At 45.1% G+C, this 25,860-nt stretch overlaps 1 pseudogene; it reads left to right on the forward strand.

Moving 5' to 3' along the window:
* The first annotated feature begins 1,415 nt into the window (after positions 1 to 1,415).
* LOC133053591 (histone-lysine N-methyltransferase PRDM9-like) overlaps positions 1,416 to 25,860 on the forward strand; it is a 57,137-nt pseudogene continuing 32,692 nt past the window's right edge.

A 25,860-nucleotide genomic window follows, 5' to 3' on the forward strand; every position in this document is an offset into this window, starting at 1 on the left:
ATTTTTAGGCTTTTCTTTTTGCAGGGGGATGTTGCCAGGAAGCGGGTAGGGGAATGAATACCTTGGTGGTGCTGTGGTTAAGCATCCACCTGCCAATGCAGGAGACAAGGGTTCAGTCCCTGATCTGGGAAGACCCCACATGCCGTGGAACAACTAAGTCCGTTCACAACTCCCGCAGCCCAAGAGCCTAGAGTCTCTGCTTTCCCACCAGAGCAGCCGCCACAGGGAGAAGTTCCACGCAGAAACGAAAGAGCAGCCCCCACACCCGACAGCCAGAGAAAAGCCCGCACAGCAGCGAAGAGCCAGCAAGCCGAAAATAAATAAATAACCTTGCTTTAAGTAGGAGATCAGAGCATTCTCTGCTCATCCAGAGGCTGGGACCCAGCTCCCAACAAAGGGGGCCACGTTCAATCCCTGGTCAGGCACAATTTCCCACATGCTGCAACTGAAGGCCCTGCATGCCACAGCTAAGACCCAGCACAGCCAATTAAATGAATACTTAAAAGTAGGAGGCTGTTCATCTGTCACCATAGAAAACTGCAACATTTTAGAAAAAGGAAAAAAAATAAGAGCTTATTTTGCAAGTTCTCATGGTTGATTGCAAAAATTTTCTCATAATATGCAGCTGTTTAAAAAGCAAGAAATTTAGAAAATACAGAAACTGAAACCCATCCATAAATGTGTGGGGAACACCAATTACTGCACCATGCGGCCACCACACACGGGAACACACGTCCGTGTTTTCTTCTACAATGAAGCTTTCAGTCTCCACTCCCCTTCCCACCAGCCTCTGCTCTGCTCACCAAGAATACTGTGCTTTGGGCTCAAGACCGGGGGGTTTCTGTTGAACTCAGAGAGGCAGAGGAGCAGGGCTGTGTGGTTGGGGGCACCGTCTGGCCTGCAGTGAGGAGAGAAGCGCGAGTGCTCCACCTCTGGGTCCAGTAACTCCAGGGGCCTCAGGGGAGCCGCCCAGGAAGAAGCCTCTCAGACACCTTCCCTGCAGTCTCCACAGTTACAGCACGTCCCACGTCTCGGGGTTCAACTGTGGGTTAACAAATCCTCTCTTGTTGGACAGAAAAGTGTTTACACAGAGAATCTGCCCAGATCTTGGCCTCGGTTGGTTCTCTTAATGGACATGGAAAGTGTTTCCACAGAGAATCTGCCTGGATCTTGGCCTCGGTTGGTACAGATGTAACAGGCAGTAAGTTTAGGGCACAGGAAAGTTAGTTCTCAAGCTCTCTGTGTTTAGGGGTACAGCACCTCCTCACCTCCACCCCTTCCATGGTCATGGAGCCTTCTCTTCCAGGGGAAGGTGTTTGGCAACATCAGCCACAAAGACACAAACTGAAAAGGAGAAAGGCCACAGCAGGCGGGGCGGGGTGTTCCTGGGGGAGGAGAGGGGCCTGGGACACTGCATGCTGGACCCCTGCCCCACCGTCTTCTCCTTCTTCTCGCTGGGCATGCAGCTTTCACCTGCTGCGTGCCCGCCAGTGAGGGGCTCCCAAGACGCCAAGCTGGGGTTGTCAATGGGGGAGCTGGATGCCAGGGAACCCGAGACCCTGCAGGAGGTCAGTGCACTGTGGACGAGGGCCGGCCTCACTGACCGGTTAGGCCCTGTGAGTTCAGGGCACCCTCTCTGGACCCCAGGTGGAGGTGCTTGTGCCCCCACTGCCCACCTGGGTCTCAGGAGGTGGAAGAGAGACCAGGTTGTCCTTCCCATGTCCTGCCCAGAGAATGACAAAGGCCAGTTCCCCAAAGTCAGAACAGGGTGGGCAGAGTGAGTCTTGGGTCTCACAGGATCCCTGGGAAGAGGGGTTCACTGCTCCCTGGAACCTTCTTTGCTGGTTCTCCTTCTGTGTGGTCTTCATACCAAATCTCGCAAGGACAAGGCATTCCAGGTGCCGACAGCATCACTCACCCAGGTGCTGACAACCCTCCTCATTTATTATGGGCAGATAGACAGGGTGGCTGGTGTGATGCTCCCCTGGACCAGAAAGGAGACCCCATAGGTTGTGTTTCTTCTACTCCTGAGACCCAGGTGAGCACTGGGGGCAGAGCACCTCCAGCTGGGCTCTGGAGAGGGTGTCCTGAATGGACAGGGCCTAACTGTCTACTGTGATTTCAGGGGATATGGGCAAGAGGGGTACTAAATGCTTTCTAAATATTTCAGACAAACACTGAGTTCCTTTTGGTTTCAGATCTTTTTATATGGTCCATTTTCAGAGTCTTTATTGAATCTCTTACAATATTGCTTCCATTATATGTTTTGATTTTTTGACTGCAAGGTATGTGGGGTTGTTACCAAGTCCAAGCTCACTCTGCGTGTCTCACATCAGGGTGATAAATCAGAGGCGAGTTGCTGAGGCAAGGAATATGACTTTACTTGGAAAGCCAGAAGACTGAGAAGATAGCAGACTAATATCTCGAAGAAACCATCTTGTCAAGTTCTGGATGCCAGTGTCTTTTATAGAACACAGAGTTGGGAGGTGAGGAAATAAAGTAAAAAGGCCATTAATCTGGCAAACCTCTCCTGGAATGGCCAGTCTCGGGAGGTGATGTGTTACTTTCTCCCTCCGGTAGCCATCCACAGGGGGACAGGTCCTGGACAGAGGCAGAGGGGCGGGGTTTCCTGGGGCAGGCCATTATGTATGGACAGCATCCCTGTAGCAAACAGACCAACAGGAAGCTAAGGTTAAAGGAAGACATTCAACATGAAGTCAGATTTTGTTCTTCCCCGTAACAATTCCCCAGTGTCAGCGTCCATTCCACAATCTTATGGGAAAAGGGGTGATGAGTGTTCTAATTGCTCCACTAGTTGCACATTTTGGGGAGTGCCCACCACTGGTGCCAGTGTGCTGAATGTTGAGATTTGTCTTTGTTGTCCTTTGGAAAGTCTCTACTTCATATGGATAGACATAGTAATATTATAATACAGGTGTTGAGAGGTTTATTCAGTACAAATCTTCTCGGACTTCAAAACCAGGCGGCAACATCTAAAGTTAAGGAACTTAGCACTTTTCTATGTGTGGGACGATGCACCAGCCATCTCACTGAAATCATCCCCTTTGATACACACCTTACCACCTGGGACCAGCATCCTGTCTTCTCCTTCCTGAATTTCCAAGGTTTCACAGTGGGGAGTGGCTGAGTCTGATGGCTCCTGGAAAGCAGGTATTCTTTCCTTTCCTGAGGTTCCTCAGGGTTCACCATGAGGAGTGGCTTCAGTTTGATAGCCTCTAGAGAGTAGGAGGGGGAACCTGGGTCCCCATTGAGATCATCTCAGCAGAGAGAGCAAGCACATCCTGTGACTCCAGACAACCTTGCAACTTTCAGGGCTCAGCGTTCAGCCTGCAGGTTCCACATTCGTCAGCTCAGCCACCATGCTCTGCACTTAGCTACTATGTAGCCCTGAAACCTGCACTGTAGGAGGCCCTGTAAATGTGGTGCCCTGTCCAGCAAACACTCAGTCACACCCTCCAAGCCTGCCCTAGGCCCAGCTCTGCTGAGAGGGTCTCACTGGGGACCCAGGTTCCCCCTCCTGCTTTCCCACATTCTGTACCTGAGTGGGGAGAAGGCAGGGGGTGGGGGCACAGTGCCTCCCAGCAGGTAGGGCAGACGTTCTTCCATCACCCCTTGTGGTCCATCCCTGGGAACACAGTCTAATGTCACTTTCAGCAGCAGAGGACATGTGTCCCCAGATCCGGCCCACCCTCTCGGGGTATGAGCTGTGAGCACTAACACAAGAAACCCTGAGTGACCTGCTTAGGCTGGAAGACTCGTTCCTGGGATGTGAGCTGAAGTCTGAAAGTAGCTTCTCATTGGGATTAGCCTTCTCCAGACGTAGCTTAGGGGCAGCAAGACTGCAATAAGTGGCCCCCAGCTGGGGAAGCCACATGGTGCCTCTCGATAGCCCTGTGGAAACTGTGCACCAGAGTGACCCGGAGCCCACATTCACCCAGCAGATGGCTTCTGAGATGTCTGTGAAAGACTAAAGCAACCATGAGCCTGCACTCACAGCAGACAGACTCTGACAGGTCTGTGACAGACCAGAGTGACCACAAGCATGCATTCACCCAGCGGACAGACTCTGATAAGTCTGTGACAGACCAGAGTGACCACGAGCCTGCACTCACCCAGTGGATGGCCTCTGAGAGGTCTGTGACAGAGCAGAGTGACCACAAGCATGCATTCACCCAGCAGACAACCCCTGACAGGTCTGTGACAGGCCAGAGTGACCACAAGCATGTATTCACACAGCGGATCGAATCTGATAAGTCTGTGACAGACCAGAGTGACCACGAGCCTGCACTCACCCAGTGGATGGCCTCTGAGAGGTCTGTGACAGAGCAGAGTGACCACAAGCATGCATTCACCCAGCAGACAACCCCTGACAGGTCTGTGACAGGCCAGAGTGACCACAAGCATGCATTCACCCAGCGGATGGACTCTGAGAGGTCTGTGACAGACGAGAGTGACCACAAGCCTGCATTCACAGAGAGAACAGCCTCTGAGAGGTCAGAGACAGGTCAGAGTGACCAAGCCTGCACTCACCCAGCGGTGAATTCTTGCCTGGAGAATCCCATAGACAGAAGAGCCTGGTGGGCTACAGTCCATGGGCTCACAAAGAGTCAGACACAACTGAACACCTGAGCACACACACACATGAAGCAGAAATGGACTCAAGGACAGAGGGAACAGACTGGCGCTCTCCAAGGAGGAGGGGGTGGTGGAGGGCCAGAGTGGGAGGCTGGGTCAGCAGATGTAGCTTTTGTAAGTAGAATGGTTAAAGAAGGCCCTGCTGCATAGCAGAGAACAATATTCAGTATCCAATGATAAACTGTAAAAGAATATTTTTAAAAAGAATGTATATGTGTGTATAAGTGTATCTCTGAGCTATGAGCAGAAATTAACACATTGTAAACCAGATATACTTCAAAAAAAAAAAAAAAATACTGATTTAAAAAAAAAAAAAAAAAAAAAAAACAGACCCTAGCCAATTACAATAGACACTCAACCCAGGAGCACCAAGTGTCGAGCAGTCAGAACATGGACCAACCAGTCAGAAGAGGGGCCGACAGGAGACGGAGTCCCACGGCGGCCCACAGGCTGGCTGGGAGCCCTCGGCACCGTAAGCCTCAAGTGTCGCTGGAGGAAATGAGAACTTTACCCAAACGACTCCCCCTCCAGCTCAAAACAAAGTGGCTCTGCTTCCCCTGACCCCTTAACTGAAGGGGCCCCAGGACGCCCTGGCTGGGTGCTGGGACCAGGAATGTACTGGTGAGATCCCAATGCAGGGGAGGTCTGTGAGGGCAGCTCTGGAGCGGGCGGGCCAGGATGAGCACAGCAGCTCTGCCCATTCCTCAAAGGTCGGACAAAACAAAGCCCAGGAGGCCGGAAAGTGCCCTAATGGAGGGCAGGCCCCACGTCGGTGCCTCCGCTCTCTGGCTGAGGCCCAGCACTGACCGCCTGTGCCGGTCTGCAGATGTTCTGTACACGAACTGCCGGCTCAGCTGTTGAGCCCCAAGGAGAAGGCTTGTGATGGCAGCCATGCCCACAGGCACCAGTAGCACTGGCCATCTGGCTCCCGGCCCAGCAGCGAGGTCCAGCTGAGACCAGTGGGTACCTTGTCAGTGGTGCTCCAGGGTGGGCCCCGAGTCACCAGCAAGTGGCAGTGTCGCAATGCAGGCCAGCAGGACTCAGCCTGGTGGATTGCTAGAATCAGTGGGGATACACCGACCCATGAACAATCCTGGCCCTGTGTCAGGCAGAGACCCGAACAGGCAGACAACTGCAGAGAGCAGAGCCCACGGCACAGACAAGGAGCACCCGTCCCCGGTCAGGGAAGGGGCACCATCTCAGGAGGCGCACTTGGGATCCCCCAGCTTAAGCATAAAGAGGCTTCAGGCACAGGTGGGAGGAGCAGACTTGGAGCCGCTTTTAAGTCATGCAAGGCAGGACACGCAGGTGAGTGAAGGCCAGAGGGAATGTGCCGGAGAAAACAGTGTGTCTGGGGAGCAGACGGGCTTGGGTGGAGCTGAGCCCATGGGGGCTGGGAGTCCGGACTCAGAAACCCTGAAAGCCTCTCTCCTGGCTCAGCCTCCTACTCTACTTAACCCCCACTCTGCACTTGACGCCGCCTGTCCTGTGCATCTCCACACTCGGACCGTCCACTCATTCACAGATATTTGCGTAGCACCTACCTCTGGCCAGGTCGTGTTCCAGGCACGGGACAGCCGTGAGGAGACAGACAATAACCCCAGTCCTTGGGGGGCAGAAACTCTAACAGAGGCCAGATGCACCGCTCCTGGGGCTGAGCCCCGGCCTTGCCCTCCTCACCCGCCGGCCAGCCCTGCTGGAGCTCCGGGGCCTGATGCAGTTCTGTCTGAGCATGCCCCCTCCTCCAAGAAGGCGCCTCTCTGGACTCGCCGCCCGTCAGCCCCTGCCTCCCCGAGTCCTGTGTCCTTCTCAGCACAGACCACCATCGGAAACGGCATCCCCACCATGCGTGACCTCAGTGTACCTGGTGATGTCACGTCCTCGGTGAAGGAAGGTTTCAGCTGCCCTCACGCCCTTTCTGCTGAGTTCCCAGCACAGATTCCCGTCACGACGGCCTGGAAGGACACTCCAGATGGGTGTGGGGCAGGGGCTCGGTGGGGCCTGAGAGAGTGGCCCCTGGCCGCTCCAGTGGTCAGGGTAGGCAGGGACCTCCCAGTAGTGGCTCGGACCGGCCAGCAGGCCGATCAGCTTCCTTCTCCCTGGGACCACGAGGGGGCGAGCCTCTCATCACTGCTCAGGGTCGTGGCTGCCCAGGAAGGGCTGTCAGTTCCACTGTCCTGAGCAACCTGTGAGCTGTTACACGTTTTACCTGTGTGATCTCATCTCCCTCAGGCAGAACGCTCTGGGCTACACACTTGGAAGAATCTAGTGGAGTGGTTTCAGTTCAGTTCAGTCGCTCAGTCGTGTCCAACTCTTTGCGACCCCATGGACTGCAGCACACCAGGCCTCCCTGTCCATCACCAACTCGCGGAGTTTACTCAAACCCATGTCCATTGAGTCAGTGAGGCCATCCAACCATCTCATCCTCTGTCGTCGCCTTCTCCTCCCGCCTTCAGTCTTTCCCATTATCAGTCAGGCATGACTGAGCAACTGAACTGAACTGATGCGACTGTGAATAAATGCAAGAGGAAGAATTCAAAGTCCTATCCCCTTTGTTTATCACACTGCCTCCTGACTGTGAACCCTTCTTTCTATGAGACCCTAGACTCCTCCAAGGGTCCGGCACAGGTCTTGAGGCATGAGCCTGCTGGGTTCTCCTCTCTGTCAGCTAAGAATTGGAGCCAGCTTTCTATTTCCTCCAGAGTCTGTCTCCAAGTCCTTTTATTTAGCTTCAGCAGGCAGAGAAGGCCAAGATTATGGTCAGCAACAATACCACTAAACTGATCACCAGGTTAATCTGAATTAACACCACCATGCACAGCCTCCTAATTAGACTCACAAGCCTACTCCTCCTTAATAAATGATAACAGCCTCAATTTCTCACTAGGTTTCTCCCGCTCCCTATGGACGCCACCACTGATTTTAACTACATGATTATGACACCTTATACTAATAGTCAACACCACGTATTAAAAGAATCTCTACCAGAAAAAAAATATTATCACTGCTAGTCATACTATAATTACTTTAATTATATCATTTACTGCCATAAAATTCATTCTTTTATATATTCTATTTGGAGCAACACTAGTTTCAACACTCATTATCATTACCCAAAGAGGAAATCAAGCAGAACACGTTAAGGCAGGTCTCTAATCATTCTATACCCTAGTAAGGTCTCTCCCCCTCTTAGGAATACTTGTCTATATTCAAAATACAGTAGCACCTTTAAATATTCTATTGCTGAGCCCAATCAGTATCCAACTCTTGATCCAACGGTTTCATATGGTTAGTATGCATAGTTGCCTTTATAGTAAAAATACCATTTTATGGCCTCCACCTTTGACTACCTAAAGCACATGAAGAGCCCCTATTGCAGGTGCAGAGCTATTCATAGCTCTGGCTATGCTGCCAGCACTACTAAAATTTGGATGCTATGGTATACTACGAAATACGAATTACAATAGTTTGAAACACACCAACAGACTTCGTAGGGTATCCACTCATTCTATTGTCCTTATGAGGCATAATTATAACCAGCTCAATTTGCTTATGCCAGACAGACCTAAAATCACTCACTGCATACTCTTCTGTCAGCCACATAGCACTTTGCTATCCTTACCCAAACACCTTGAAGTTGTATAGGAGCCACAGCCCTAATAACTGCCCATAGTCTTACGTCCTCTGTATTGTTCTGCCTGGCAAATTCAAATTACCAGGTCCATTGCCAAACAATAATCCTAGCCTAAAGCCTACAAATGTTCCTCCTACTAATGGCAAACTGGTGATTACCAGCAAGTTAAACAAACCTAGCTCTACCCCCAACTATTAACTTGGTGGGAGAGTTATTTGTAGTAATATCCTTCTCGTGATCAAACATTGCAATTATTTTAATAGGAATTCATATAGTAATTGCTGCCCTATACTCTTTATATATATAGTCATTGCAACACAGTGAGGAAAATACACACACCACATAAACTGTATCTCTCCATCTTTTACAGGAGAAAATGCTCTCATATCATTACCCATCCTACCTCTTCTACTCCTATCCTTAAACCCAAAAATCATTCTAGGCCCCCTATACTGTATATATAGTTTAGAGAAAAACACTCGATTGTGAATCTAGTAAGAGAAGATAATACCTTCTTATTTACCACAGAAGTAGATAAGAATTACTGAATCTATGCTCCCATGACTAACAGCACGGCTTTTTCAAACTTTTATCCATTGGTGTTAGGAACCAAATAATTGGTGCAACTGCAAATAAAAGTGATAAATTAAATTTCCTCTTTCACTCTAGCCTCACTATGTATATCATCGATCATAATAACAAGCACTAACATTTATAAAACCACCACGTACCCTCTATATGTAAGATTATCTCATATGCCTTCACCATTAGCTTAGTTCCAACAATAATATTCATGTATACAGGTCAAGAGATAATTATCTCAGACTGGCACTGAATCACACTACAAACCCTTAAGCTATCATTCAGTTCTAAAATAGATTATTTCTCAATAACGTGTGCTGGTGGCCCTATTTGTCATATGATCAATTATAGACTTCTCTATATGATCCATTCCCTCAGACCGCCACATTAACTGATTCTTCAAACACTCCTTTTCCTTGTTACAATACTAATTCTTGTTACCACTAATAATGTCTTCCAATGACTTACTGGCTGAGACGGAGCAGGGATTATGTCCTTCCTGCTCATTGGATGATGGTGTGGACGGCAGATGCAAACACGGCAGCACTACAGGCAATTTTGAATAACACATCCGTTGCTCAGCTGTGTCCGACTCTTTGCGACCCCATGGACTGTAGCCCACCAGGCCCCTCAGTCCATGGGGTGTTCCAGGCAAGAATCCTGGAGTGGGTTGCCATTTCCTTCCCCAGGGCCAAAACACCTCAGTGAAGCCCAAAGACTGACTGGAAAGAGGAGGCAGAGTGCTGGCTTGTGCTGCGTGGATGTGGGGATGCAGGGCACGGGGGCGTGGATGTGAGAAAGCGGGGCCAGGGGCGTGTGGACCTGTTTTGTATAACCCCGTGCTGCTGCTGCTAAGTCGCTTCAGTCGTGTCCGACTCTGTGCAACCCCATAGACGGCAGCCCACCAGGCTCCTCCGTCCCTGGGATTCTTCAGGCAACAACACTGGAGTGGGTTGCCATTTCCTTCTCCAATGCATGAAAGTGAAAAGTGAAAGTGAAGTCACTCCGTCGTGTCTGATTCTTTGTGACCCCATGGACGACAGCCTTCCAGGCTCCTCCATTCATGGGATTTTCCAGGCAAGAGTACTAGAGTGGGATGCCATTGCCTTCTTCGAACCCAACGCTGATACCGGTTATAAAACAATAGCGTGATTCTTACTTAACTTCAACGCATGCCACTTAAAACAAATTTTTATCCTCAGTTCAGTTCAGTTGCTCACTCAGGTCCGACTCTGTGCAACCCCATAGACGGCAGCCCACCAGGCTCCTCCGTCCCCGGGATTCTTCGGGCAGCAACACTGGAGTGGGTTGCCTTTTCCTTCTCCAATGCATGAAAGTGAAAAGTTAAAGGGAAGTCACTCCGTCGTGTCTGACTCTTTGCGACCCCATGGACTGCAGCCTAGCAGGCTCCTCCGTCCATGGGATTTTCCAGGCAAGAGTACTGGAGTGGGGTGCCATTGCCTTCTCCGAACCCTATACTGATACCGGTTTTATTAAAACAATAGCATGATTCTTACTTAACTTCAACGCATGACACTTACAACAAATTTTTATCCTCAGTTCAGTTCAGTCGCTCAGTCATGGCCGACTTTTTGCAACCCCATGAACCGCAGCACGTCAGGCCTCCCTGTCCATCGCCAATTCCTGGAGTTTACCCAAACTCATTTCCATTGAGCTGGTGATGCTATCCAACCATCTTATCCTTTGCCTTCCCCTTCTTCTCCTGCCTTCAATCTTTCCCAGCATCAGGGTCTTTTCAAATGAGCCAGTTTTTCCCAACAGGTGGCCAAAGTATTGGAGTTTCAGCATTAACAGCAATCCTTCCAATGAACACCCAGGACTGATCTCTTTTAAGATGGACTGGTTGGATCTCCTTGCAGTCCAAGGGACTCTTCAAGAGTCTTCTCCAACACCACAGTTCAAAAGCATCAATTCTGTTGTGCTCAGCTTTTTTTATAGTCCAACTCTCACATCCATATATGGCTACTGAAAAAACCACAGCCTTGACTAGATAAACCTTTATTGGCAAAGTAATGTCTCTGCCTTTTAATATGCTGTCTAGGTAGCTCATAACTTTCCTTCCAAGGATCAAGTGTCTTTTAACTCCTTGGCTGGAATCACTGTCTGCGGTGATTTTGCAACCCAAAAAAATAAAGTCAGCCACTGTGTCCACTGTTTTTCCATCTATTTGCCATGAAGTGATGGGACCAGATGCCATGATCTTAGTTTTCTGAATGTTGAGTTTTAAGCCAACTTTTTCACTCTCCTCTTTCACTTTCTTCAAGAGGCTCTTCAGTTCTTCTTCACTTTCTACCATAAGGGTGATGTCATCTGCATATCTGAGGTTATTGATATTTCTCCTGGCAATCTTGATTCCAGTTTGTGCTTCATCCAGCCCAGGGTTTCTCATGATGTACCCTGCATATAAGTTAAATAAGCAGGGTGACAATATACAGCCTTGACGTACTCCTTATCCTATTTGGAACCAGTCTATTGTTCCATGTCCAGTTCTAACTGTTGCTTCCTAACCTGCATACATATTTCTCAGGAGGCAGGTCAGGTGGTCTGGTATTCCTATCTCTTGAAGAATTTTCCATACTTTGTTGTAATCCACACAGTCAAAAGTTTTGGCATAGTCAATAAAGCAGAAGTAAATGTTTTTCTGGAATTCTCTTGCTTTTTCAATGATCCAGTGGTTCTTGGCAATTTCATCTCTCGTTCCTCTGCCTTTTCTAAATCTAGCTTGAACATCTGGAAGTTCATGGTTCATGCTCTGTTGAAGCCTGGCTTGGGGAATTTTGAGCATTGCTTTGCAAGCATGTGAGATGAGTGCAATTGTGCAGTAGTTTGAGCATTCTTTGGAATTCTCTTTCTTTGGGACTGGAATGAAAACTGACCTTTTCTGGTCCTGTGGCCACTGGTAAGGTTTCCAAATTGGCTGGTATATTGAGTGAGCACTTTCAAAAAATCATCTTTTAGGATTTGGAATAGCTCAACTGGAATTTCATCACCTTCACTAGCATTGTTCATAGTGATGTTTCCTAAGGCCCACTTGATTTCACATTCCAGGATGTCTGGCTCTAGGTGAGTGATCACACCATCATGATTATCTGGGTCTGGAAGATCTTTTCTGTCCAGTTCTTCTGTGTATTCTTGCCACCTCTTCTTAATATCATCTGCTTCTCTTAGGTTCCTTCCATTTCTGTTCTTTATTGTGCCCATCTTTGCATGAACTGTTCCCTTGGTATCTCTAATTTTCTTAAAGAGAACTCTAGTCTTTCCCATTCTATTGTTTTCCTCTATTTGTTTGCACTAATCACTGAGAAAGGCTTTCTTATCTCTTCTTGCTCTTCTTTGGAACTCTGTATTCAAATGGGTATATCTTTCTTTTTCACCTTTGCCTTTTGCTTCTCTTCTTTTCAGAGCTATTTGTAAGACTTCCTCAGACAACCATTTTGCCTTTTTGCATTTCTTTTCCTGGGAGATGGTCTTGATCACTGCCTCCTGTACAATGTCATGAAGCTCCATCCATAGTTATTCAGGCACTCTGTCTAGCAGATATAACCCCTTGAATCTATTTGTCACTTCCACAATAGAGTCATAAGGGTTTTGATTTAGGTCATACCTGAACAGTCTAGTGGTTTTCCCTATTTTCTTCAATTTAAGTCTAGAAGGTCTTGTTGGTCTTCATAGAACCGTGCAATATCAGCTTCTTCAGCATTACTGGTCTGTGCATTGACTTGGATTACTGTGATATTGAATGGTGTGCCTTGAAAACAAACAGAGATCATTCTGTCATTTTTGAGATTACATCCAAGTACTGCATCAGACTTTTTTGTTGACAATCAGGGCTACTCCATTTCTTCTAAGGGATTCTTGCCCAAACGACAAAATGGTCATCTGAGTTAAATTCACCCATTCTAGTACATTTTATTTCACTAATTCTTGAAATGTCAATGTTCACTCTTGCCATCTCCTGTTTGACCACTTCTAATTCGCCTTGATTCACGGACTTAACATTCCAGGTTCCTATGCAATATTGCCCTTTACAGCATCAGACTTTACTTCCATCACCAGTCACATCCACAACTGGGTGTTGCTTTTGCTTTGGCTCTGTCTCTTCATTCTTTCTGGAGTTAGTTCTCCACTGATCTCCAGGAGCATATTGGGTACGTACCGACCTGGGGAGATTATGTTTCAGTGTCCTATCTTTTTGCTTTTCATACTGCTCATGGGGTTCTCAAAGCAAGAATACTGAAGTAGTTTGTCATTCCCTTCTCCAGTGGCCCATGTTTGTCAGAAATCTCCACCAGGACCCGTTCGTCTTGGCTGGCTCTACACAGCATGGTTCATAGTTTCATTGAATTAGACAAGGCTGTGGCCCATGTGATCAGATTGGTTAGTTTTCTGTGATTGTGGTTTTCAGTCTGTCTGCCCTCTGATGGAAAAACAATTTTCTGTTGAAGGCCGAGGTTGTGTTCCCTCTCTGTTTTTTGACCTGAGGCCAAACTATTGTGGAGGTGATGAAGATAATGGCGACCTCCTTCAAAAGATGCCATGCGGGCCCTGCTACAGTCAGTGTCCCCAACCCTGCAGCCGGCCGTCGCCAACCCACGCCTCCAGCAGAGACTCCTGGACACTCATGGGCACGTCTTGGTCAGTCTCCTGTGGGTCACTGCTCCTTTCCCCTGGGTCCTGGTGTGCACTAGGTTCTGTTGTGCCCTCCCAAGAGTCTGTTTCCCCAGTCCTGTGGACGTCCTGGCAGCTCTGTGGTGGGTTAATGGTGAACTTCTCCAAGAGGGCTTCTGCCATACCCAGGTCTATTGCACCCAGAGTCCCTGGCCCTGCGGCAGTCCACTGCTGACCCGTATCTCCACAGGACACACCCAGACACAGTTCTATCTCAGTCTCTGTGTGGCTGAGGTCCTGGTGTGCACAGGGTGCGTTTGAGCCCTCTGAGTGTCTCTGGCAGGTGTGGGGTTTGATTCTGAATGTGACTGTGCCACTCGTACCATCTTTCTGGGGCTTTGCCTTTGCCCCTGGACGTGGGGTATCTCCTCAGAGTCACTCGAGTGTGACACAATTGCTGCTCCAGCATATGATAGAAACATCAGTCAGTCAGTTCCGTTGCTCATTCGTGTCCGACTCTGTCAAACCCGTAGATGGATACCCACCAGGCTCCCCCAACCCTGGGACTCTCCAGGCAAGAACACTGGAGTGGGTTGCCATTTCCTTCTCCAATCAATGAATGTGAAAAGTGAAACTGAAGTTGCTCAGTCGTGTCCGAATCTTCGCGCCCCCACGGACTGCAGCCTACCAGGCTCCTCCAACCATGGGATTTTCCAGGCAAGAGTACTGGAGTGGGGTGCCATTGCCTTCGCCTCTAAATATTGAGCATTGAGCAAACTTTTTCATTCTCCTCTTTCAGTTTCATCAAGAGGCTCTTTAGTTCTTCTTCACTTTCTGCCATAAGGGTGGTGTCATCCGCATTTCTGAGGTTATTGACATTGCTCCCAGTAATCTCGATTCCAGCTTGTGCTTCCTCCAGCCCAGCGTTTCTCATGATGTATTCTGCATATAAGTTAAATAAGCAGGCTGACAATATACAGCCTTGGCATGCTTCTTTCAAATTTGGAACCAGTCTGCTGTTCCATGTCCAGTTCTAACAGTTGTATCCTGACCTGCATACAGGTTTCTCAAGTGGCAGGTCAGGTGGTCTGGCATTCCCATCTCTTTCAGAAATTTCCACAATTTATTGTGATCCACAGTCAAAGGCTTTGGCATAGTCAATACAGCAGAAATAAACATTTTTCTGGAACTTTCTTATTTTCAATGGTCCAGTGGATGTTGGAAATCTGGTCTCTGGTTCCTCTGCCTTTTCTAAAACCAGCTGGAACATCTTGATGTTCACAGTTCACGTATTATTGAAACTATTATATCTACTACTGTGGGCAAGAATCCCTTAGAAGAAATGGAGTAGCCATCATAGTCAACAAGAGAGTCTGAAATGCAGTACTTGGATGCAGTCTCAACAATGACAGAAGGATTTCTGTTCATTTCTAAGGCAAACCAGTCAATATTACAGTAATCCAAGGCTATGCCCTGAGCAGTATTGCTGAAGAAGCTGAAGTTGAACAGTTCTATGAAGACCTGCAAGACTAGAATGCAAAAGAAGCAAGTCAAGAAACTCCTGGAGTAACAGGCAAATTTGGCTTTGGAGTACAGAATGAAGCAAGGCAAAGGCTAATAGAGTTCTGGCAAGTGAATGCACTGGTAAAAGCAAACACCCTCTTTGGAAAAAAAGTGTACTAAAAACTCAACAATCAGAAAACTAAGGTCATGGCAAATAGTCCCATCACTTCATGGCAAATAGATGGGAAAACAACGGAAACAGTGACAGAATTTATTTGGGGCCGGGGGGTGGAGGGTGGCTCTGCCAGGCTTCAGCAATACATAAACTGTGAACTTCCAGATGGTCAAGCTGGTTTTAGAAAAGACAGAGGAACCAGAGATCCAATTGCCAACATCTGCTGGATCATCAAAAAAGCAAGAGAGTTCCAGAAAAACATCTATTTCTGTTTTATTGACTATGTCAAAGCCTTTGACTGTGTGGATCACAATAAACTATTGAAAATTTTGAAAGAGATGGGAATACCAGACCACTTGACCTGCCTCCTGAGAAACCTGTATGCAGGTCAGGAAGCAACAGTTAGAACTGGACATAGAACAACAGCCTGGTTCCAAACATGAAATGCAGTACGTCAAGGCTGTATATTATCACCCTGCTTATTTAATTTATATGCAGAGTACATCATGAGAAACCCTGGGCTGGAGGAAGCACAAGTTGGAATTGAGATTGCCAGGAGTAATAACTATAACCTCAGATATGCAGATGACATCACCCTTATGGCAGAAAGTGAAGTAGAACGAAAGAGCCTCTTGATGAAACTGAAAGAGGAGAGTGAAAAAGTTGGCTTAAATCTTAACATTCAGAAAACCAAGATCATGGCATCTGGTCCCATCACTTCTTGTCAAATAGATGGGGAAAGATTGGAAACAGTGACAGGCTATTTTGGGGGACTCCAAAATCACTACAGATGGTGACTGCAGCCATGAAATTAAAAGATGCTTACTATTTGGGGAAAAAAAAAAAAAAAAAACTATGACACATTTAGACAGCATATTAAAAAGCAGTGACATTACTTTGCCAACAAAGGTCCGTCTAGTCAAGACTGTGGTTTTTCCAGTGGTCATATATGGATGCGAGAGTTGGACTATAAAGAATGCTGAGGGCTGAAGAACAGATGCTTTTGAACTGTGGTGTTGGAGAAGACTCTTGAAGAGTTCTGTGGACTGCAAGGAGATCCAACCAGTCCATCCTAAAAGAGATCAGCCCTGCATGTTCATTGGAAGGACTGATGCTAAAGCTGAAACTCCAGTACTTTGGCCTCCTGATGTGTAGAGCTGACTTACTTGAAAAGACCCTGATGCTGGGTCAGATGAAGGTGGGAGGAGAGGGGGAAGACAGAGGATGAGATGGTGAGATGGCATCACTAACTCAATGGACCATGGGTTTGGATTGACTCCAGGAGTTGGTGATGGACAGGGAGGCCTGGTGTGCTGTAGTGTATCAGGTCACAAAGAGTCGGATGGGACTGAGCAACTGAACTGAACCAAATCACTGTTATTAACAGTCTCCTTCCTATCAATTTGAGCATTAGACCCCTGATTCCAATGTGACCAATGAATACATTTACTCTCAAATATTTTCAATCCCTAACAATAAGCCCTATGCATATGACACATATCCTATCCACCCTATTATCAAGTGCTCTTCCACAAGCATAAGAAATGCGTCTGACTAGAGTTACTTTGAGAGAGTAAATAATAGGGATTTAAATCCTCTTGTATCTAGAGTCATAGAAATTGAACAGACCCCAAAGAATCCAAAGTTCTTTGTGCTACCAAATTACACCACATTCTATAAGTAAGGTCAGCTAATTAAACTATTGGGCCTGTACCCCAAAAATGTTCATTTATACCCTTTCTGTACTAATAACTCCCATCATCTTTATCAATATCCTATCAACTATTTTCTCAGGATTTATTGTCATATAATTATCTCCATTGATTACTTATCTGTTTGGCTTTGAAATAAATATATTAGGCATCATCCCCATCATAATAAATAAATTTTACCCAGGAGCAACAGAAGCATCAACTAAATACTTGACACAATCCACCACATCAGTATTACTCATGATAACTGTCATTGTTTATTATTCTCAGGCCAATGGACTGTCACAAAACTATTTAATCCAACAGCATCCATATTACTAACAATAGCCTTGTGAAAACTGGAAATATCTGCATTTCACATTGGAGTACCAGAAGGTATACTAGAAATTTTACTAACATCTGGCTTCATTCTATGACCATGACAAAAACTTGTACCCATGTCTGTGCTATACCAAACTTAACCATCAATTAATTTAATAGTGTACTGTGTGCTGGGCTTAGTTGCTCAGCCGTGTCTGACTCTTTTTGTCCCCAGGGACTGTATCCCACCAGGCTCTTCTGCTGTGGGCATTCTCCAGGCAGGAATACTGGAGTTGGTTGCCATGCTCTCCTCCAGGGGATCTTCCCAAGCCAGGGATCAAACCCAGGTCTTCCACATTGCAGGCAGATTCTCTATCATCTGAAACACCAGGGAAGCCCAAGTTGATACAAGCTATATCCACATTATCCACTATAATTGGAGGCTGAGGATGGTGAAATCAGATGCAGTATGCAAAATCACAGCCTATTCATCAACGGCCCACATAGGATGTATAAACACCATCGTATTATGTAATCCCACTCTGACAGCACTAAACAGGTTTAAGTTGCTGCTAAGTTGCTTCAGTCGTGTCCGACTCTGCAATCCCATAGATGGCAACCCACCAGGCTCTGCCGTCTCTGGGATTCTCCAGGCAAGAACGCTGGAGTGGGTTGCCATTTCCTTCTCCAATGCATGAAAGTGAAAAGTAAAAGTGAAGTCACTCCATCGTGTCTGATTCTTCGCGACCCCATAGACCACAGCCTACTAGGCTCCTCCATCCATGGGATTTTCCAGGCAACAGCACTGGAGTAGGTTGCCATCGCCTTCTCCACTAAACCTGGTTATATTATCTCAACTTCCACCATATTCAGAATGTCCATAACCAACTCCACCACCACCACGTTATCACTATCACATACATGCAACAAGATATCAATCATAACAATCCTTATCCTCATCATTCTATTATCAATAGGAGACCTTCCACCACTATTAGGATACAAACACAAGTGAATAATTATTGAAAAGAATACAACGACCAAAAAAAGCATCATTTTACCAACAGTAATAGCAATCATAGCACTACTGTACTTCAACATATGACTCACACACTCCACGGCATTAAATTTATTCCTCTCCACAAATAACAGAGAAAACATGACGATTCTACTCTATGAAACAAATAACACTCCTATCCACAATAACTGCAATAGCCACAATATTTCCACCCATAACACCAATTCTCTCAGCGCTGGAATAGGAATTTAGGTTAACTAGACCAAGAGCCTTCAATGCCCTGTGTGCTGTATGCTTAGTCGCTCAGTCATGTCCAACTCTTAGCGATCGCATAGACTGTAGCGCACCAGAATCCTCTGTCCATGGGATTCTCCAGGTAAGAATCCTGGAGTGGATTGCCATTCCCTTCTCCAGGGGATCTTCCCGATCCATGGATGGAACCCAGGTCTCCTGCATTGCAAGCAGGTTCTTTATTGTATGAAATACAGGAAAATTCCTGTACTACAAGGATGTTCCTTATACTTCAGAGCCCTGAGCAAGTATAATTTACTTAATTCCTGTTCATAAGGTTTGCAAGATTATATCTTACATCAGTTGAATGCAAACAAGCCACCTCAAGCTGCACCCTCTCTAGATTGGTGGGCTATAACCCCATGAACTTTTAGTTAACAGCTAATTATCCTGGTCAACTGATTTCAACCTACTTCTATTGCAAAAGGAAAATAGGGAAAAAAAAAAAAAAAAGTGGTATAAGTCCCAGCAAATTGAACTGGCTTCTTTGAATTTGCAATTCAAAGTGAAATATTCATACAGGACTTAGTAAAAAGAAAAAGTGGATTAAACACCTGTCTTTAGATTTACGGTCTAAACCTTACTCAGCCATTCTGCCTATGTTCATTAACTGCTTATCATTTTCAACTAACCATAAAGATATCAGTACTATATACTTACTATTTGGTGCTTGAGCCGGGAGGCAGGTTTGCAGTGAAAGAGAAAAAGGAGGAGTGAGTTTTTCTCATTTCTTTTCTGACAACAAAGAAGATAAAGAGAAGAGTGAGCAGGCCTGAACATTCCTAACTTTTGTTTTTCCTGTAACTGCTCCTCACGCTGAATGTCTGGGACTAAGTTTGCTTTTCTGTCCCTAAACTCTGCAGAAGGTACACTTGGCACCTATGTTCCTTTGACTCTGTGCTAAATATATCCCATCTCTGCTGTTTACCCTCAGAACACTCTTCCCCTTGTAGTTACATATCAGAAAGAAGGCCACAGGGTCACCGAATGCCAGACTGAATTACTGGGTTATTGACATCAGGTTCCTACTGTCTTTGAAACAATGCAAAAGGAAGAAATCAAGATCCTATCCCCTTTGCTCCTCATCACTGATTCCTGACTGTGAGCTCTTGCCTTCTATAAGCCCCTAGATTCCTCACGGGGGGCAGGGCACAGCTCTCGAGGCATAAGCCTACTGTGTTTCTCCTCTCTTCCAGCTAAGAATAAAAGCCACCTTTCTATTTCCTCCAAACCCGGTCTCCATATTTTTCGATCAGCATCAGTGGGCAAAGAAGGCCAAGATTTTGGCTGGCAATAGTAGGCACAGCCCCAAGGTTCTTAATCTGTGCTGGGTTGGGCTAACCTGGAACTCGACTTGGAGATGACCAAATTTATAATGCAATTGTAACAGCTCATGCATTTGTAATAATTTTCATTATAGTACTCCCTATGATGATTGGAGGCTTTGGTAATTGATTAGTTTCCCTAATAGCTGGAGCTAATGACATAGTTTTCTTTGAATAAATAAGCTTCTGACTTCTCCCTCCCTCTTTCCTCTTACTGCTTGCATCACCAATAGCTGAAGCAGGCACTGGCACAGGCTGAGCTATCTACACCTTTAGCCAGAAATCTAGCTCTTGCTGGAGCTTAAGTAGACTTTACTACTTTTTCTCTACACCTAACAGGTGTTTCTTCTATCTTAGTTGTTATCAATTTTATTACTACAACTATTAATATAAACCCCTGCCATATCCCAATGTCAAACGCTGTTATTCATTTGATTAGTCCTAGTCACAGCCATATTACTATCACTACCTGTATTGGCAGCTGGTATGTTTACTATGCTATTAACAGACTGAAATCTAAATCCTGAAGGAGGAGAGGACCCAATACTGTATCAACATTGATCTGATTTTTCCGACACTCTGAAGTATATCTTTTGATTTTGCCAGGATTTAGGATGATTTCACATATTGTAACCTATTACTTAGGGGAAAAGAAACTTTCAGGTGCATGGCAATGGCCTGAGCTATAGTGTCAACTGGATTCTTAGCATTTATTGTATGAGAACATCATATATTCACAGTAGGGATATATGTTGACACACAAGCCTATTTCACATCAGCCACTATAATTATCACCAGGCCAACAAGAGTAAAAATGTTCAGTTGATTAGCAATGCCTCATGACAGTAACATTAAATGACCCCCAGCTATAATGTGAATTCTAGCTCTTGTATTTCTTTTCACAGTCAGAGGGTTAACAGGAATTTTCCTGGCTAATTCATCTTCAGATATTTTCTTCATGAGATACACTATGTAGTTACATAGTTGCATTATGTACTTTCAGTGGGAGATTTGCTATTATAGAGGGCTTTCTGCACTGAATCTCATTATTCTCAGGCTATACCCAACTTGACTTGAGTAAAAACTCACTTCATAAATGTATTTGTAGATGTTAACATAACCTTTTCCAAAAACACTTGCTAGGCCTGTTTGGAATACCACAACAATATTCTGACCACCCAGATGCATACACAGTATGAAATACTATTTCATCTATAGGCCCATTCATTTCTTTAACCACAGTAATACCAATAATTCTCATTACCTGAGAAGCATTTACATCAAGACGAAGTCTTAACAGTAGACCAACCATATCACACACCCAAAGAACCTATGCACATCATTTGAAAATAAATAAGGAAGGAATCGAACCACCGACTACTGATTTCAAGCCAAAACCATAACCATGATTTCTTTCTCTATTTATGAGATATTAGTAAAATATTATATCACTTTGTTGAAGTTAAGTTATAGGTGAAAAATCTGTATATATCAATGGCATATCCTCTACAACTAGACTTTCAAGATGCAACACCAGCCATCACCGAAGAATTCTTACACTTGTTGATAACACATTAGTAATTGTTTTCTTAATCAGCTCACTAGTAGTTTATATTATCTCACTTATTCTGACAACAAACTCACACACTGGCACTATAGACACACAAGAAGTAGACTATCTGAAAAATCTTAGCAGCTATTATTTTCATCTTAATTGCCTTTTATACATAATAGACAAAATTAACACTCCATGCCTTATGGCATAAACTATCAGTCACCAAAGATATTGAAGCTACGAATATACAGATTATGAAGACTTGAATTTTGACTCCTATATAATTCCAATATCAGAGTTATAGCCAGGGTATTCGGAAGTAGATGATTGAGTTGTTTTACCTATAGCGATAGTTAAATGTTAATTTCCACAGAAGATGTGCTACACTCGTGAGCCGTGCCTTCTCTAGGATGAAAATCAGATGCGCTCCCAGGGCACCTATATCAAACAATTTTTCGACAACACTATTTCAGTTCAGTTCAGTCACTCAGTCATGCCTGACTCTTTGCAACCCCGTGGACCGCAGCACACCACGCCTCCCTGTCCATCACCAACTGCCAGAGTTCACCCAAACCCATGTCCATCAAGTTGGTGATGCCATCCAACCATCTCATTCTCTGTCGTCCCCTTATTCTCCTGCCCTCAATCCCTCCCAGCATCAGGGTCTTTTCAAATAAGTCAGCTCTTTGCATCAGGTGGCCAAAGTATAGGAGTTTCAGCTTCAACATCAGTCCTTCCAACGAACATCCAGGACTCATCTCCATTAGGATGGACTGTTGGATCTCCTTGTGGTCCAAGGGACTCTCAGGCATCTTCTACAAAACCGCAGTTCAAAAGCATCAATGCTTATGTGCTCGGTTTTCTTTATAATCCAATACTCACATCCATACATGACCACTGGAAAAAGAATACACTTGACTAGACAGACCTTTGTTGGCAAAGTAACATCTATGCTTTTTAATATGCTGTCTAGATTGTTCATAACGTTCCTTCCCAGGAGCAAGTGTGTTTTAATTTCATGGCTGCAATCACCATCTGCAGTGATTTTGGAGCCCAGAAAAATAAAGTCAACCACTGTTTTCACTCTTTCCCCATCTATTTAACATGAAGTGATGGGCCTGGATGCCATGATCTTAGTTTTCTGAATGTTAAGCTTTAAGCCAACTTTTGCACTCTCTTCTTTCACTTTCAATAAGAGGCTCTTTGCTTCTTCTTCTCATTCTCCCATAAGGGTGGTGTCATCTGCATATCTGAGGTTATTGATATTGCTCCCGGCAATCTTGATTCCAGCTTGTGCTTCCTCCAGCCCAGCGTTTCTTATGATGTACTCTGCATATAAGTTAAATAAGCAGGGTGATAATATACAGCCTTAAAGTACTCCTTTTTCTATTTGGAACCAGTCTGTTGTTCTATGTCCACTTCTAACTCTTGCTTCCTGACCTGCATGCAGGTTTCTCAAGAGACAGGTCAGGTGGCCTGGTATTCCCATCTCTTTCAGAATTTTCCACAGTTTATTGTGACCCACACAGGCAAAGGCTTTGGCATACTCAATAAAACAGAAATAGATCTTCTCTGGAACTCTCTTGCTTTTTTGATGATCCAGCGGACGTTGGCAATTGGATCTCTGGTTCCTCTGCCTTTTCTAAATCCAGCTTGAACATCTGGAAATTGACGGTTCATGTCTTGCTGAAGCCTGGTTGGAGAATTTTAAGCATCACTTTACTAGTGTGTGAGATGAGTGCAATCGTGGGGTACTTTGAGCATTCTTTGGCATTGCCTTTCTTTGGGATTGGAATGAAAACTGACCTTTCCAGTCCTGTGGCTACTGCTGAGTTTTCCAAATTTGCTGGCATACTGAGTGCAACACTTTCACAGCATCATTTTCTAGGATTTGAAATAGCTCAAATGGAATTCCATAACTCCACTAGCTTTGTTCATAGTGATGCTTCCTAAGGCCCACTTGATTTCACATTCCTGGATGTCTGGATCTAGGTGAGTGATCACACTATCATGATTATTTGGGTCATGAAGATCTTTTCTATACAGTTCTTCTGTATACTCTTGCCACCTCTTCTTAATATCTTCTGCTTCTGTTAGGTCCCTACCATTTCTGCCCTTTATTGAGCCCATCTTTCCAAAAAGTGTTCCCTTGGTATCTCTGATTTTCTTGAAGTGATCTCTAGTCTTTCCCATTCTATTGTTTTCCTCCATTTCTTTGCAATGATCACCGACAAAGGCTTTCTTATCTCTCCTTGCTCTTCTTTGGAACTCTGCATTCAGATGGGTATATCTTTCCTTTTCTCTTTTGCTTTTCACTTCCCTCTTTTCACAGCTATTTGTAAGGCCTACTCAGATAGCCATTTTGATATTTTGTATTTCTTTTATTTTTCTGTATTTTGGGGGATGGTCTTGATTTCTGTCTCCTCTACAATGCCATGAACCTTCATCCATAGTTCATCAGGCACTCTGTCTATCAGATCTAGTTCCTTAAATATATTTCTCTCTTCCACTGTATAGTCATAAGGGATTTGATTTAGGTCATACCTGAATGATCTAGCGGTTTCCCTATTTTCTTCCATTTCACTCTGAATTTGGCAATAAGGAGTTCATGATGTGAGCCATAAATGGCTCCTGGTCTTGATTTTGCTGACTGTATAGAGCTTCTCCATCTTTGGCTGCAAAGAATATAATCAACCTGATTTCGGTGCTGTCCATCTGTTGATGTCCATGTGTAGAGTCTTCTCTTGTGTTGTTGGAAGAGGGTGTTTGCTATGACCAGTTCATTTTATTGGCAGAACTCTATTAACCTTTGCCCTGCTTCATTCTGTACTCCAAGGCCAAATTTGCCTGTTGCTCCAGGCATTTCTTGAATTCATACTTTTGCATTCCAGTCCCCTTTAATGAAAAGGACATCTTTTTGGGTGTGTTAGTTCTAGAAGGCCTTGTATGTCTTCATAGAACCATTCAACTTCAGCTTCATCAGCATTACTGGTTGGGCCATAGACTTGGATTACTGTGACACTGAATGGTTTCCCTTGGAAACTAACAGGGATCATTCTGTTGTTTTTGAGATTGCATCCAATTACTGCATCTCAGACTCGTTTGTTGTCTATGATGGCTACTCCACTTCTTCTAAGGGATTCCTGCCCACAGTAATATATATAATGGTCATCTGTGTTTAATTCACCCATTCCAGTCCACCTGAGTTTGCTGATTCCTAAAATTTTGATGTTTACTCTTGTCATCTCCTGTTTCCAATTTGCCTTGATTCATGGACTTAACATTCCAGGTTCCTATGCAATATTGCTCTTGAGAGCATCGAACCTTGCTTTGATCACCAGACCCATCCACAACTGGGTGTTGTTTTGGCTTTGGCTCCATCCCTTCATTCTTTCTGGAGGTATTTCTCCACTGATCTCCAGTAACACATTGGGCACCTACCCACCTGGGAATTTCATCTTTCAGTGTCTTAACATTTTTTTTCCTTTTCACACTGCTTATGGGGTTCTCAAGGCAAGAATACTGAAGTGGTTTGCCATTCCTTTCTCCAGTGGACCACATTCTAATCCTAACCCTAACCCACTCATCGTAGTTCACTTATTCCACAAATGTCAATGTTCACCCTTGCTATCTTCTTCTTGACAACTTCTAATTCACCTGGATTCATACACCTAACATTCCACGTTCCTATGCAATATTGCTCTTTACAGCATCAGACTTTACTTACACCACCATACACACCCAACAACTGTTTCCATTTTGACTTAGCATTTCCATTCCTTCTGGATTTATTTCTTCACTCTTCTCCGGTAGCATATTGGGCAACTACCAACCAGGGGAATTCATTTTTCAGTGTCATAACTTTTTGTCTTTTCATACTGGACAACTGAATATTAAATGCCAGCTGAATTGCTAGGCAATTAATATTCAGGAGGATTCAGGTTTTTGTAGTTGCTCAGTTGCTAAGTCTTGTCTGACTCTTTGTGACCCCATGGACTGCAGCATGCCAGGCCTCCCTGGCCCTGACTATCTCTGGGAGTTTGCTCAAACTCATGTCTGTTGAGTGGGTAAAGCCGTCTCTTCCCGGCCTCAATCTTTCCCAGCATCAGGGTCTTTTCCAATAAGTCAACTCTTTGCATCAGGTGGCCAAAAGATTGGAGTTTAGTCCGTCCAGTGAATATTCAGGATTGATTTCACAAGAACTTTCTCTTTAACACATACAAATTTTTAGTACAGCTTATTAAAAAAAAAAAAAAAAAAAACTCAATAAAAAAATCAGCCAAAGGTCTAAATGCATGTTTCTCTAAAGAGGTCATAGAGCTGGTGATAAAAGCACATGAAAAGATGCTCAGCATCACTAGTTCTTTGAGAAAGGCAAATCAAATCTACCATGAGGTATCACCCCACATTAGTCAGAATGGCAACATCAAAAACCTACAACAATAAAGTCTGCAGAGGGTGTGGAAAGAAAGAAAGCCTC

This window comes from Dama dama, chromosome Y (assembly GCF_033118175.1).
Source record: "Dama dama isolate Ldn47 chromosome Y, ASM3311817v1, whole genome shotgun sequence".
NCBI classification, from domain to species: domain Eukaryota; kingdom Metazoa; phylum Chordata; class Mammalia; order Artiodactyla; family Cervidae; genus Dama; species Dama dama.